Source organism: Corapipo altera, unplaced genomic scaffold, assembly GCF_003945725.1.
Source record: "Corapipo altera isolate COAL_440 unplaced genomic scaffold, ASM394572v1 55, whole genome shotgun sequence".
In the NCBI taxonomy this organism is placed as follows: Eukaryota; Metazoa; Chordata; class Aves; order Passeriformes; family Pipridae; genus Corapipo; species Corapipo altera.
In genome coordinates, this window is record NW_020884882.1 from 14,688,373 (window position 1) to 14,703,492 (window position 15,120).

Consider the following 15,120-nt stretch of genomic DNA (forward strand, 5'->3'; position numbering starts at 1 on the left):
ATTTCACTGTCACATTTCCAGCAGGGTTTCTTTCACAGTGGTGTTTGTGGCGTGGTGAAGGCTGTATGGAAATGGCTTGTTGGGTTCCTGAAGCAAACTGAGTTTATGTTCCAGCCAGGAGATACTTTGAAGGCATGCAAATGATTTAGTAGTGCCCAGTGTTGGTTACACCCAAGGCCAGGTTGGATGGGCAGCCTGTGTGGCATCCCTGGAACTAGATGGTCTTGAAGGTCCCTTCCAACCCAAATCATTCCTTGATTCTATGAAAAAATGCTTTGCTTGTTCAAGGCATTAATGCAAGACAGGTCGTTAAAAAACAGTTGTAGCAACACATTGTATTCTATTTCATTACATCAACTTCTTGGTATATTTACATTCCCACTTGTACCCAAGAAGTACTGGATAGAAATTGGACTTCCAAGAATATGGGAAAAGCTATAGTATTGCATGGTTTTTCCATGCAATGACTCCTGAAAAATAATTTATCTTCAAGCTCTAGCTTTATTTCGGGCCAATGGAGGTGCACAAACCTGTAATGTTTTTCCCAGTGTTGCTTTTTTAGTTGGTATTATCCCCTGAGTGTAAAAATCTTGAGAATATATTTTCAGATTTGAAAATTGCAGCGTTCTGTTTCAGATGTGTTGAAATGTTGTGTTACAGCACCAGTAAACAGCTCTTTGCAGTTTTTAAACAAGATGTGGATTCTGACATGTTTCTGGTACTTCTGTTTTGATTAGTCAGAATTAACCAACAATAAAAATAATCTGCCAGGGAGTTTTTGGTTGCCCTGTTCTGCAGCTTTTTAAGTATAATTTTTCATCCATCTGGCTCCTGCTGGTCTTATCCTCAGATTTGTGCATCTCACGCAAGAGTGGCTGACTGTGAAGTATTTTTATTTCCAGGTGGGATGTCAGCCCAGCTGTCCTGCAGTTCCCAGGTCAATTGGTGAGAAATGCCATTTCTGACCTAGAGGTGTGGCTCTCAGAAGAAGAGCTCAGGGACTGCAGAGGGAGGGAATGTGATTTTAAGCTATTTTTAGGCTTCCAGATCTGCTTTGCTGAGTGAAAGTTTAGATAATCCTGAATACGATGGCTCCAGTCCCTGACATGCTTCATCCTTCCTCTGTTTCTTCCAAAATAGTTGTGAGGGGATAGATGGTCATGGTTGTTTCATAGAATCCCTGGATGGTTTGGGTTGGAAGTGGCCTTAAAGATCATCTAGTTTCACCCCCTGCCATGGGCAGGGACACCTTCCACCAGACCAGGTTACTCAGAGCCCCTCCAACCCGACCTTGAGCAATTCCAGGGATGGGGCATCACCAACTCTATCCCACTGTGGGGTATCCTTTATGGCTGAGTGAACCCTGAGAGCAAAGCAAACCTTTATTATAGCCCATGTATTGAAACTTTGCTAGAAACCTGATCCACACATTGTCTTCCTCCTTTAATCTGGTATTTCCAAGATTTGTATCTTAGTTTTATTCTGAATCATTCCTCTAGGTACTTTCTTACTCGATATTGCTACAGGTAGGGCTGAAATGGGGATGAAATAACTCTTCTGGAATAGAGGAACAATTTCAAATTTGATGTGCCTGTTTTATTCTCATTTTTATGCAGAACAGCTCTAGGGATTCATTTGGGTTTTCTAATTATTCCCAGCAAGCTTCCAGTGTGCTCAAAGGTACAGTTATGTAAGGAGTGTATGGAATAGCATGTTCCAGAAAGAGTCTGTGGACTTGGATGCTTGCACAAACAAAGCAAAAGCTTCTGAAAAAAATACAAAAATCCAGATATATTGAAAGTCAGAGTCAGAACTGAGAACCAAGCAACCAACACAGACAGAAATGTGACAGAAATGGAAAGATGAGGGATGGGTTAATCAGCGAGTTGCTAATTTACCTTTAATCAATATCATCCTTAATAAATACATGTTATCAAAGGAAAAACCATAAATTGCTCTGCTGCCTCCCATTACCGTGCACAGCAATCAACATTCACACTATTAATAAAATAGATTTAGATTTTATGATCGTGTCTTGCTCTAAGCTTGTATTCACCTCTGGCTTGAGTTATTTCTGTTTTCTTCAGTTGATACAGCAATGGGGACTCTCTCCAAGGCCTTTGCATGGGGCTTTTATTTCAGGCTGGAAGGGGAATTTAATTGACACTTCCCTGATATTCAGTCTTGCCTCACCCACGTGGCTCTCACATGAATTTTCAATTCAATTTCACCCTCAAATGGGAACAGCCACAAATCCAAATACCTTGCTGAAGCTGCACAAAATGAATTATGTGGATAACAATATTTCATCAGCCTTGGAACGCGGTTCTGTTTTGTCCAGAGCCGTAAAATTGTGTAAATGAATCACTAAGTCACTGTAATATTCATGGCTTGTATCTCATCCTTTACAAACTGGGGGACAGAGGAGAGAATCACCTCTCACCTTGGTGGAATTTTTCTTTATTTAAACCTACAAACAGATAATTAGGAAAAAAATAAAATCCTTCACAGGATTAAGTAATTTCACATATTTTCAGTCCTCTCTGGCCCCCTCTGCTCCTTGGATTTGCTATTTTTTTTGTGGGTTTAATTCAAACCCTGTAATTACCCCTGGCCACAGTGGGCTTTGGGTCATCATTTGGGGGCTCTCAAAACCTTTGCATTCAGCCAACAGCTTTGGTCAGTTCTGCCACAGTCCTGGCCAACCCTCTTTTTCTGTCTTTATTGTCCTTTAATTCCTCCTGCTCCATCCAGCTGGTCCTATTCACTCCCATTAGCACTAAAATTCCTCCTTGCTTCAAGCAGCTTTGAAGGATAAACTTCAGAAACAAGCTAACCACAAAAATAAAACCCAAAATAATAATAAAAAAACCATCTGCGCAATATTTTAAAACATTTTGGTCTTGTTTTTCTTTAACTGCATTTCAGGTTATTGTAACAAACTAATAAGCAGCTCCCCCAGTTCTGTCTGTCTTGCTCAATGAGTATCATGCTGCATTAAATAAGAATAGTGGAAATATGGCTTCCTTTAAATGTTTCATAACTTTGTATCATCAATAATAATTTTTTCCTGCTTTTCCTGAGCAGTCCTAAATCCAATAAGGCTTTTATGGGAGCCAGCCTGACCAGCACATGATGCCATATCGGAGGCATTTCAGTTATCTGTGCATCCCTTTTCCAGACGATTTCCTGGACTAACTGAAATATTTTTGGGTGGAGATTTACAGAATGAAGCTTTCTAGAAATTCCTATCAATGTTCTATTTTCTAGAAATTCCTATCCATGTTTTTGTGATACTTCATGGCAGTATTTCCCCTCTAGATTTCCAGCCTGTGTTTCTCAGGTCTGAGGTCTGTGATGTAACAGCAACAATGAGTTTCGACTGTATAATGCAAACTCTGGGCTTCTAATGGAAAAAAATGTGATGTTAAAATGTTAAACACCAGATATTTTCAGCTCTTGTGTTATGAACTTCCATTGGCAGCTAAGTGGATTGCAGATGTGGAAATGGAGATTATTGAGCCCCGTTTTGTTCCTGTCAGCTCACTTATCACACAACCTTAGGGCATAAATGAGTGTTTAAATATGACGTGGGGAATGTTATTCCAAATCTGGAATTCGTGGTGGGAATCCTGCTGCCACCTGCTGTCAGATGAGAAATCGAGTGTTCCTCTGCAGAATCTTCTGATTCTGATGTATTTTTTAAAAAGTTCCAACTTTTAATTTCTGAATTTTTACTAATCATCAAATTTCGAGCTCTTTGCATTTCCTCCCTTAAGAAGACATTAGTTGCATAACTTCTATTTCTAATTTGTTTTCTTATCATAACAGGTCTGTTGAACATCTGCTTGGCATTTCATTTTTAATATTTCCATAAGAAGCAGGGGTGGGGTAAATTGCAGGGTGTGATGTTGATGGCTTGTGTTTATTGTAGGCGGGATGTGGGGGAGTGGAGGGCTCATCAGCAAGGGAATTGGAGTATATGATTTTGTGTCCCAAAGCATTTAAACACGGGCTTTAAAACAGCCAGATGTTGATATAGATGGAGCATTTCCAACATGACTCGGAAATGTTTCTCAAAATGCAGTTTTTTTCTGGGCTGGAACATCGGCAGAGAGTGGAGGAGCCTTTGGGGTAGAAGGAAGAGCTGCTGTTGTAACAAGTGGGTTTGTTTTCAGGAGCACAGAGCGGATGTATGAGCCAAAAGGTACCTCTGGTAACTCTCATTTCAGGCATCAAGTCAGTGTAAACAGTTTCTGAGAGCACCTGAGTTGCCCAATTACTCAGGTAATTGGGTGCCAATATGGTTTTCAAGTTCCACTTTCAAACATGATCCCAAGGATTTTACCTGTTTATATAAAGGTATTGCTGAGTGAATGATGTCTCATAAGCAGTTACCACTGTTGAATGCTCATCTGCTCCTGTTCAGGAGCTGCACACCTGTAGTTCACTGACACACCGAGTTTGTTTAGGCTACTTCAAGTTTACAACTTGGTGAAAGCAGTATGTAGTTCCTAGTGCCTTCCTCATTTCCATCAGGAACAGCAGATCCCTGCACCAAACATCTGGCCTCTCACTCTTCTGGTTCTAATCTGAGTTCATCAGTCATGTGCACATGCTGTGTTGAGGCTGTGATGTGTATTTTGGTATTCACACATCTCTAGTCAGACAGTTCCTAAGACCTGTCATTTAAAGCGTGGCTTACTTTTGTCTTTTAGCACTAATACCCACTATCAAGGAGCACTTATTCTGTCTTTTAAGCAAAGAAGTGGTACATAAATCCAGGAGATGAAAAGGGCATGTGATAACAAGGCAGATTCAGCATTGGCTTTATCCACGAGGCTGATGGATGGTTGGATGGATGTCCCATTCTGCTTCTAGCACCAGTCACTGTTCTAGGCACGACATCAGCATATACCTGTACTGAGGGTTTTAAGCTGAAATGAACTGCAAAATGCTGCAAATGTGTATTGAATTCATCTTTTAGGCAGTACAGACGTGATCTAGAGCTCCTTGAAGCCACCGAAAATACTGTCTTTGGCTTCAGCAGATTTGGATGAGTTCCTGCAATCTGGAGGAGCTCATCTCTTTTGTAATAGTTATCTTAACAAGTAAAGCTGAAATGAAAGAATCTGCCCGTGTTATGGATGGAAGGTGCTATTTAAACAGAGAAAGGATCTTCTTTCTCTTTGCCTTTTTTGCTCTGATTTCTGATGGTCACTATAGCAACAGGAACCAAAGAGATGAAGAACTGGAAAACATGCACTTCACTATGACAAGTTCAATTTACAGCCAGCTCAGCAATGTAACAAATCTGTGTCATACTTAATGAGAAGCTGTGCAGCAGGTAAGGGAGCAGTGTAAGATTGTGATGTGCTATGAGGTGAGGAAACCTGAGTTTGACTACATGTTAATGAGCCTTCCCCATTAAAGAGCTCAGGCTGAATGAAACATTATGATTATCCTGGACTTTTGTCAAAGTGGCTCAAATCTGTCCTGGAGAACATGAATTTTACATTTCTTTTTTTTTTTTTTTTTTTTTTTGTAACTCAGCATTTTTTGGCACTTTAGGTGTGACAGCAGTGGGGGTGTGGGGCCCTGGGCTGCAGCAGGGCTGCAGTGCAGCCTTGGCACTCACTCCGTGGGAGTGGATCAGCAGCCTGGATCCCAGAGGGATCGTGGCCACTCCGAAAAGCAATTCACCTGTACAAACAACTGATCTGTAAAAAGATACCTCAAAGGCATCATTTGCTTCGAAGGTGGTTCCAGTGCTCTCCCGGGAGTGCCAGGGCAGCTGTGAACTCCCAGTGCTGGGAACAGCAGGACTGTCCAAACTGCAGGATTAAGAGCTTGGAAAATCTGGTTTAGTTTTTTTTTTTTTTTTTTTTTGGAGTTTTTCATACTTTGGTTTATCCTGAAAATTTAAATGGAAAGCTCTTTAGTGTAGGAGCTGTGTCTCCTGCAGCAGATAAACTCTTGTTTTGGTGCTTGGCCACAGGTTGATCCTTGGTTCCCAAGAGGTTCATGAGCACTCAGGTGCTTTCCCACTTTAGGGCTGTGTCATGTGACTGGCAGAAGGGTGGTTGTGGTCTGGGGGCTGAGGATGGACAGCAGCTATGGGGAGATGTAAATGGGCATCAGTGAGTCCCTTCACCATCCTACAGTGACAGGATGCACAGGGAGCCCTGAGCATCACCTGCTCTGAGCTGAGCCAGGACCTCTCCTAACCCATGGACATGTCTTTCAGCTATCAGTTGTATGAATATTTCTGTATTGGCCTAAGTAATGATATAAAAACACAGAATTGGGGGAAAAAAAAGAAAAAAAAAAAAACCAGTGCTCATTTTGAGTGAGAACTGCTCGGATTTAGGCTTTCTGTGTAGTCACAGCCTGATGCTGTGTAATTTTTGCTTAATGCTTTGTTTCAGATGGTGCCTGTGAACCATATATTCTGGTTTGGCATCCAGAATAGATAACAGCAAAGTAATTTGGGTTCTACAAAAAGAGGCTGCAGGCCAGTGAAAGGAAAACCAGCTCTTGCAGGGGACCTGCTAAGGAATCGCAGCTCATAAGCTTTTGAAAATGCCATGAAATAACATGCTTGCTTGGTTACTAAAGCTATTTGTGTTGGAATTGCTATTAAAATATTGAGTTAAAATGAACATAAGCCAGTTTTTTAGATATATATTAAGCCAGTTGTGATACAATTGCAATGATTTTTGTTTGCATTTTGCTAACTGCTGAGGCTACAGCACTTGCAAGGATGGGGGATTGATTATTGTAGTATTGCAGAAATGTGCTGGGAAGGCATTGCCTCGTGCTGTGCTGGTGAGGACAGGCTGAAACACTGGACTGCACAGGATTTTTTTGGGTTGTCTTATACCACAGAGATATTGTAGGCTTTGGTAAAGAATGTTTTTCTAAAGAAAACCGGGTGTGACACAGCCCTGGCCTCACACAGCTCCCTGCTCTGCATCCCTGAGCGTGGGATTCCGGTTATTGTGTCTCACCCAATAACATTTCTTTCTTTTCATTTTTTCCCTTATTTTTTTCCCCTCCTGCAAACAGCCTGATTTTCTCTTTGCTGATTAGGCCATTCTGTGCATTTTTGACTGTTCTCTCCAGCACATCTCTCCTGCCTGTCCAACCCCCTTTTCCTCTCTGTCTCCATGTGCTCCCCGCTGTGATGTGAGCACTACAGATCAAGAGGACAATCAGCTGGAGAACAATATGACAGCAGGTGGGGATTATTCTCTCCCCTCTGATGTGACTCAAATATCTGTCAGTCACCAAACAAAAGCCTGTTTCAGTTTAGAGGCAAAAATAGATTGGTACATGGGTAAATCAGCAACAATAGATTTTTTTTTTTCCCTTCGCAAATCTGCATTTTTTTCCTTTCTAATGCTGCTTTTATGCATCTGACTTTTAGCAGCTGTGACTTCTGTTCCTGGTGAATGTACATAGATTTTGTTCAACTAGATCAAGCACTATTGTGTCAGTAATTACTGTGATGGAGCAGTTCAGTACTGGGCAAGGTGGTGCATGCTGTTAATATTATGCCTTACTAGTAGGACTGTACTTGTACAGAGTCTTTATGAGGTAAGGAGTATAATCAGAAGATAAAAGTGGATTCTGTATGAACAGGATTAGATGAAAAAAGGTTTAAAAGGTTTAAAGGAAAGCAAGTTTGCCTTCAAACCATCAGTCTATGAGATGTGAGAACCTGGGTACACTGGATGAACCTAATCCCATGTACAGCCTGTCTCTTGCTGTCTTAACACTTTCATGACTTAACATAATGAGCACTAAACCCTCTCTGGAGCTGAGGAAGTTCTTTCTGTGGGTCAGAAGATACACAGTGTGCATTTTGGGTTTGCTGTTGGATGAGGGAGGAGGCAATAGCATCCCACCATCCTGCTGCAGTGTCCAGCACTGCTGTGTCCTTTATCTGCGCTTTGTAACTTGGCTCCTTTCCATTTCCATGCCTTGTTTGTCCATGGAAAGGGGACTGTTTCTCAAAAATTCTGATCTTTTCCTGCCCATATCTCTTCAACCTGCCCTTCCCCTTGTGTTTGGGTGAGGGATCCCTTCTCAGGAGCACTCCCAGTATCAACCTCCTTGTCCTGCTCAGTGGAGCTGCCAAGGTGCTTTTCACTCCTCCTGACCTTCCCACCTCATCTCTACTTGCTCACATTTTCCACTCCATCACTCTCAGATTCCTTATTCTCCTTTTCATTTCTCTTCAAAACTCTTCTCTTTCCTCTTTTAATCTCAGACTTTATCGCATCTCCTGCCTCCCCTTTCTTCTTCTTCGTCACTGCTGCTGCCTTTCTCCCATAGAAGCTTCGTACATTGCTCAGAAATGCTCCCCTTGCCCTTTGAATTAATAGTTTGATTTCCTTCCCTCACTCTAGTGCATGCCCTGGTGAATATTTGTTGATTTTGCCTTATCTAATGAGAGTTTGATGTAGTGAAATAATCACTGGAGCTTGGGTTGGGACCCCATGTGTCCCTTTTCCTGGATGAATGCTCCGAAGAAGGCCCAGATGATGATGATAAAAAAAAATAAAAATCACTCTGAACAGCACAACAAATCTTCAGATATCCTGTACAAAGCAGAACAGCTTCAGCACAGCCTGCAGGCTGGCAGCTAGGGCTGCCTTTTGGGAAACAGGAGGTATTTTGAGTCCAGCAGCAGAGAGAATGGAGCCTAAATTGCTGAGCTATTAGAGGAAGGCAGCTCTGCTGTAACACACTGCTGATCTCCCTCCCCCTTTTCGTACTTTAAAAAACGTCTTGGCTCTGGGATGAGGAGTTGGCTCAGCCCTGCGTGTCCTACGTGGAGCAGTGAGGTCTGTACCCTCCACAGCCAACCTTTAAACCTCCCTCCCTGCTCAGTGCTTCCTCCTGGCCAAGCAGGCAGCTCCTGCAGGTCACGTTTTTGGTTCCCAGCTGGCCCCTACACAGCCTGTGTGTTCCCTTGGGCAGGAACCCAGGGCTGCAAAGCCCCGGCTCCTTCCTGGATCCAAGCCCTGGGAGGGGTGCTGTTCTGGGTTTGGGAGAGGCTTGGTGCTCTCTGGAGCCTCGTGACTGTGAATTTTGGTGTTTCTGGCATTACAGTGATGTTAGTCAAGTTAACTGGCTGTGGGTTGTAGCCCCTGGCTCTCAACCCTGAGGAGGCAGCGCCGGGCTGGGCATCCGGAGACTTGTTCATTGTCCACATCATCTGCTCAGGAATGCCAACCCAGCCCCGTGTCAGGAGCTCTGTGCTCTTTGCCAGTGTCCCTCTCCCCTCTCAGGACCAAACCCTTTCAAAATCTGTGGGGGGCAGAGGCAGGTTTCAGTGGTGGGTTGAGTGTTCAGGCAGATGTTCACGGCTGGGGGCACATACAGAGTTTGGAAACCCACGTTTCTCTATCCACTGTCCTCTGCTTTTCTCTCTACTTATGTTTTCCCTTTGTGTTCCTCAGCCTAAAATAATTAAAAAGCAATATGTTCTGTCTTACTTGTCTCAGTTCAAGAGCACCAGCTTGCTCTACCCTTAAATGCTCGGAGGACTTGGGGGCAAATTTTTTCAAAGTATTGCTTTATTTTTGGGTGAGCAGTATCACAAACGTGATCACACAGCACTCCACTCTTTCACTTCTTTATGGGATATCATCTTGTGCCTCCTCAATTTTAAGGACTTTTTCTAAAGCAAGTGCTGCTTCTCTTCTGTACTTTCATCTTGCCAAAAGCTCGCTGCATCTTCTTGTTTGCTGCAGGCTCAGGACTTGGCAGACTTTGTCTTTCTGAGATACCTCTCTGGGCTCAAAGTAACTGTCTTTAAAACTGGAATAGATATTGAGTTACTTTTATTTTCATTAATAGAATTAAAACAATAATAATCCCAGCAATAATCTAAATGGAACATTGCAGCTGAGTTACGTTAAAATTTTGAATTTTTGTCCCACTTGAGCAAGAAAGAATCCAAAATGTCAAATTCTTATGGAATGAGAACAACTTTTAGATATATGTTTCTGAAAAAAAGTTACTAATTACTCGTGTGTTTTGCTTTCCTTGATCCTCTGCTTATATCAGCAGTAGGTTAGCAAAAATCTGTGACTTTTTTGGTTGTTCTTGAACCTTGTCTTCTAATTGCATTTAGTTTTAGCAAGATACTTTAAATCATATATATACATATATATATATAAATATATCTTGGGATTTGGTGCTCTGCAATATCAACTTTATAATATTTACCAAAGCAAGTTGCCTTCTTACTAAAAATGAAACAAAGAATTAGGGGTGTCATGTCTCAAGGTTTGTGTGGGTTGTGGTTTTTTTAATTTACCAGCTCCTAAAAGTGTGTGTACACTCTGATCTCTTCCAGACTGCTCCTTTTTTATTTTTTTTAATTTTTCTTCAGAATTTTTATTTGGAGATGGCTAAGCAAGATCTTCGCCCCATAAAGAACACGTAGGAACAAGAAGCTGAAAAAGAGCCAGGGAGCTGTGAAGTGGAATAGCGAAATGGTGAGGTTTGTTAATCACAAATAAAAGTACTTAGGAGTGCAGGAAGAAGACAACTGTGTAAAATCAATCATTCAGTCAACCACACTACCATGTGCTTTAGTGGCATCCATTGAGTCACTTAATACAACCGTAAAATTAACAGCTCAAATAATAAGGAAGTCAACTCGAACAAGGGAGGTTTTGGCAGGAACGTGGGAAGCTGGAATAAGCTCTGCACATATCACAGCTGGGAACAACCAGCCCCAGAGCAGCGATGCCTCCAACCCTTGGGCTGCAGGGAACTGGCAGCTGTACTGGTCTTACTGGTCTGCACAGAGCCTTACAGAGCAGGGATGGGAATTTTGTGGGCTCAGAGGGGGAAGCAGCTGTGGAAAGGGAGTGAGATCTAAGGAAGGGTCCAAGGGAAGGGCTGGAGCACACCTGAGCACACCAAGAGGTGCAGGACCACGTCATTGCAATGACTGGTGCAGTGTGGCCCCAATCCTGCCTGGAAGAGGGATGCTGGGCATGAATGGGAGAAGCAATAGGCACGTAGGATCTGTCCCTTCAGAAGGCTTTGCTGTGCTGTGTGTCATGGAGACGGTTTAAAATCAGCTCAGAAAGGTCTCAAATTCAAAAAAGTAATTTGGCTACTCTTCTTTGCACGTGTTTCTGCAACGGGAGATGAAAAGCCTGCAGGTTTGGCAGAAAGTGGATGCAGTGATCTAAAGCAAGAGTTTAAAAAAGAGGAGAGGAAAGAAGGGGCAGAAAAGGGGCAGAAGGGGCAGAAGAAAGCATTGGGCAGAAAGTGAGTGGATTTGGTCAAAGTGTGGATACCTGTGGGAGCAAACAGAGGAGAGGTGGGGATCACCTTTGGTGGGTTCCCTTTGGACAGGGAAGCCTGTGGAATATGCCATAGGCTTGTGCTGCCAGCTTTCATAACGTAAATTTGAGCCATGTGATACCTTAAATTTTCCTGCTGCCCGTGTTCTCTGTCTCCTGTGGTCAGGTGAGGAACTTGGTATTATTTTGGAGCATGTTCCTAGCTCTCCTAATAGGCAAAAACCTGAACAAGGTAGTCTAAAACCAGGAGGCAAATTTAAAGACATTTGAAAAGCTTTTAGCTAAAATCCTCATAATTTGGGGGTTTCATTCATTTTTATAAAATACTTCTCTCAACTATTTAATTTTGCCCCCTGGTCTTTCTGCAGCCATCCTGTTATACCCATGCAGCATCCATTTGGCTGTAATTACAGCCATGTCGTTCAGCTTTCATACACCCCCTCAGACATTCTTCTGGCAAGTGGAATTTTAAATATAAAGCAGGAGTTAATCAGCAGCCAGATTGAAGCGTTGCAGAAAGACAGTGAAGCTGCTTGATATTCCTAAGAACGCTGGTGGCTGCTTTATGTGTGTTTTAAACCACGCTGTGCTTGATGACCTTGTAATGATGAAGTCTGAGGGGAAACAGAGACTGAATCATCACTTCTGAGACTGATGGTTTCGGCAGCGGCTGATGCTCTGTGCGTGGTCACGGCAATATAGCTCTTGTTCAAAGGTCAGTACGTGGATTTGGCACCAGGCCCAGATACCTACAAACATCTGCAAAGCTGCTGTGGTGGCTGCTGATGAGCAGGATGCAGGAGGAGGGAGAGATCTGGAGTCTGATGTGCTCATTAGCAGCTCCTTTGCCCCCGGAGACTGCAGTTGGGAGCCCTGCCATGCCCCCCTACTGCTCTCAGGATGTCCCAGGAATGACATTAACACAAAACCAGTGTCTTTAGATGATCAGCCATTAGAAATGGCTGCAGAAATTGAAATTGGAGATGGGGAGGGGTGGTGTGTTATTTGAGAAACTGAGTTCCACATCCTCCTGGAGAGCCAGGCACCCTACCCAGCTGAGGGGCAGGTAGATCTCAGCTCCAGTGTGGGAGCAAAGCATCACCCTGGATGCTCTGCCTGCCCTTTTCTCAAGACCACGTGACATCCATCATTGCTCCTGTGGCAGGGCAATGAGACACTCAGGGACCACAGTCTCCTAAAGCAGCCCTTGGTTCCAGCTTCACAATTCCGAGTGTCACTGGAGACATGACTCCTTTGTCCTGGGCTGCACGTGGCAGCCTCGATCTTTCCTGCCATCTGACACATTCCTGGCAGTTTTCAACTCTCTCCCTTGAGCTACCAAGGTTACCTGATGGCACGGTGCTGTCTCCAGGCTCTCTGCCATGCAGATGAGTCGCCAGCCTCCTCCCAGGTGTCTGCCCCAAGGCTGAGCCGTCCCTCCTGGTGCCAAGTCCTCCATCCCAATCCCACCAGTCCAAACCCCCTGGAGGCTCCTAAAGCCATGTGCAGGGAAAGCTTTGGGCATTCTGAGCCCTCTGTGCCTCAGCCTGGACCCCACACCAGCAGTGAATTGCTGGTGTGGTGAGACAGACCTGGCAGCATCCCAAAGAGAAGTGAGGGCAGGGAATTGAGAGCAGAGTCCCCCCAGCTGCCAGCACTGCCAGTAACATGCCTGGAGGGAGACCAGCTGCTCAAATGGGCAGCCAGTGCCTCCAGGGAAGGAGTCCAAGTCCCAGACAGCCACTGGGAAAGGCAAAGATGCATCACCTTGAAGGCTTGTCCTTGGGGATGGCGGCTCCTCTCTGGTCTTGAAATTAAACAACCTGTTCTTTCTGGTTTTCAAAAGATAGCTGAAATATTTTGGATACTTGATTATATAATTAGCTTTTAGCAACTCTGAATACTGTGGCTTAATTATTCTGGATTCCACTGTTAAATAATTAGAGCTGTCTTGTTTACTAGCAAATTTTCTGTTTGTTGCTCGAGGGTGATTTGTTTTGTATTAAATTAAGTACCCAGGGCAAGTGGCATTAAAGTGTCCCAAATGCCAGCAAAGAATTGGGTTTGTTTGTTCTGCCTCTGGGCAGGTTTGAGATGTTCCTGGAATGGACAGTAACTAACTGTCTCTTGGTTTAAGATATTTGTTTTTCCCCAAAACAAAGCTCTCTTCTGTGTTTTATTTTTTTTTAATCCTTTTTTTTCTTTTAATGCTTTCTCTTTAATTCTGTGTTGCCTGAATGGTACCTGGAGTTTACTTCCAAGCTGAAGATTGACACAAAAGCTTTGGCTTTGCCCCTGACCTACCTGGATAATGGAATGAGACTCTGTTCCCCCATGGGACATGCACTTGTCAGCTCTTCTACCAGTTCATGGAGTTGACTATTTGTGTTTTGGGATCACTGTTGCAGCCACGGCTGCTCCAAAATGCTTGGTTAAAATTTGTAGGGAAAAGATGGAGATAAAGGGAGTGTCAGGAGTCAAATTGTATGGGTCACAATCATTTTTTAAGAAGGCTGTGGGTGGAGAGGAGAGTCTGTTGAGCCGGCTGTCGACCAGAGCCTTTTCCCTGAGCAGTTTTCCAGCCTCTCTTCCCCCAGGCTGTAGCACACGGGGTAGTTGTGACCCAAGTGCAGGACCCAGTTCTGGATCCATTCCCTGGCAGGGGAGTGTTTTTGTGGAGCTCTGTGTGCTCCTCTTCAGGCTGGGGACACAAACCTCTCTTCCCCTCCCCGCCGTGCCAAGGCTCCTTTGGCCTTTTCCCATCTTCATGGAGAATCCCAGCAGTCATTAAAATGTATGTTTTTGAAGAGCCCAGTTTTTTGTCACCCAGCCAGCTCTAACTACAGCTCTCTGTTGACAAAACCTGTACAAATACATTTTATCAAGAATGTCTTTTATCTTAGATGAAGAGGAAAACAAAGCCAGAGAAGGAGTTGACTGCAGAAGGGCCTGTGTCCCTCATTTATAAATGTCTGTGCAGAAAACATGGTGAGAGTAAAGTGGCCACCCTTTGCTGCTGGGGTCAGGACCTGGGCTTTTATACTAGGTGCAATAAATGAATCAAAGGCATAATATTGACATAGTGGAATAGGAACAAAACCATAGCAGTGCCATGTAAGACCTCCTTTCCCTCTCAGTGGTCAGCAACAGCTGCTTTGGAGAAAATCAGGGAAATCCATAGGGATTTATTTCTTTCTCCTTCTACATGGAAAATGATGTGTCACCTATTCATTTGTGTTTTTTTGAAATCCTCTGCAATGTCTATTTAGGTGCCTGGGGAGGGGGAGGAGTGTGTGTCCTCCTCTGGTAAGACTTGGCAGGGAGTTTGGAGTTTTATAAGCCGTGTGCTTACTCAGTTATTTTTAGCCCGTTATTACCAGGCTGCTTGGGATTATTTCATGTGTGATGTCCACTCCTTCCCCCCCAAGCTGTGCAGCCACTCTGGTCTCCCCCTGGGCAAGCTGGGCTTTGCTGGGAGGAGCTGCCTGCTTCAGGGAAGAGTATCACCCCTCTCTCCTCTGCCTCTTGCCAAGCTGATATTAGGCACCAGTGATGGCTTTTGCTCGGTCTCTTGAAAGAATTCTCCCACTCTCTGGTTGCTGGATCCCACTGATAGAGCTGTTAGTGCTCCCAAGCAAAGTCCTGGAGAGTCTCTGCAGCTCTGCTGAGCTGCAGTGAGTGATTGCCTGTGTCCTCTGCCCGTGACAAATACAGGCTCCTACCCTCCTGAAATACTCTCATGCCAACACATTTTTCTTAATTTGCATTGGGCTAAAGCATTGGT

The 15,120-nt window shown here is 43.8% G+C and overlaps 1 long non-coding RNA gene across 1 annotated transcript in view; it reads left to right on the top strand.

The window, feature by feature from the left end:
* Nucleotides 1-15,120, top strand: part of LOC113945796 — a 177,329-nt gene that overhangs the window by 132,821 nt on the left and 29,388 nt on the right. The gene's annotated exons all lie outside the window — the stretch shown is intronic.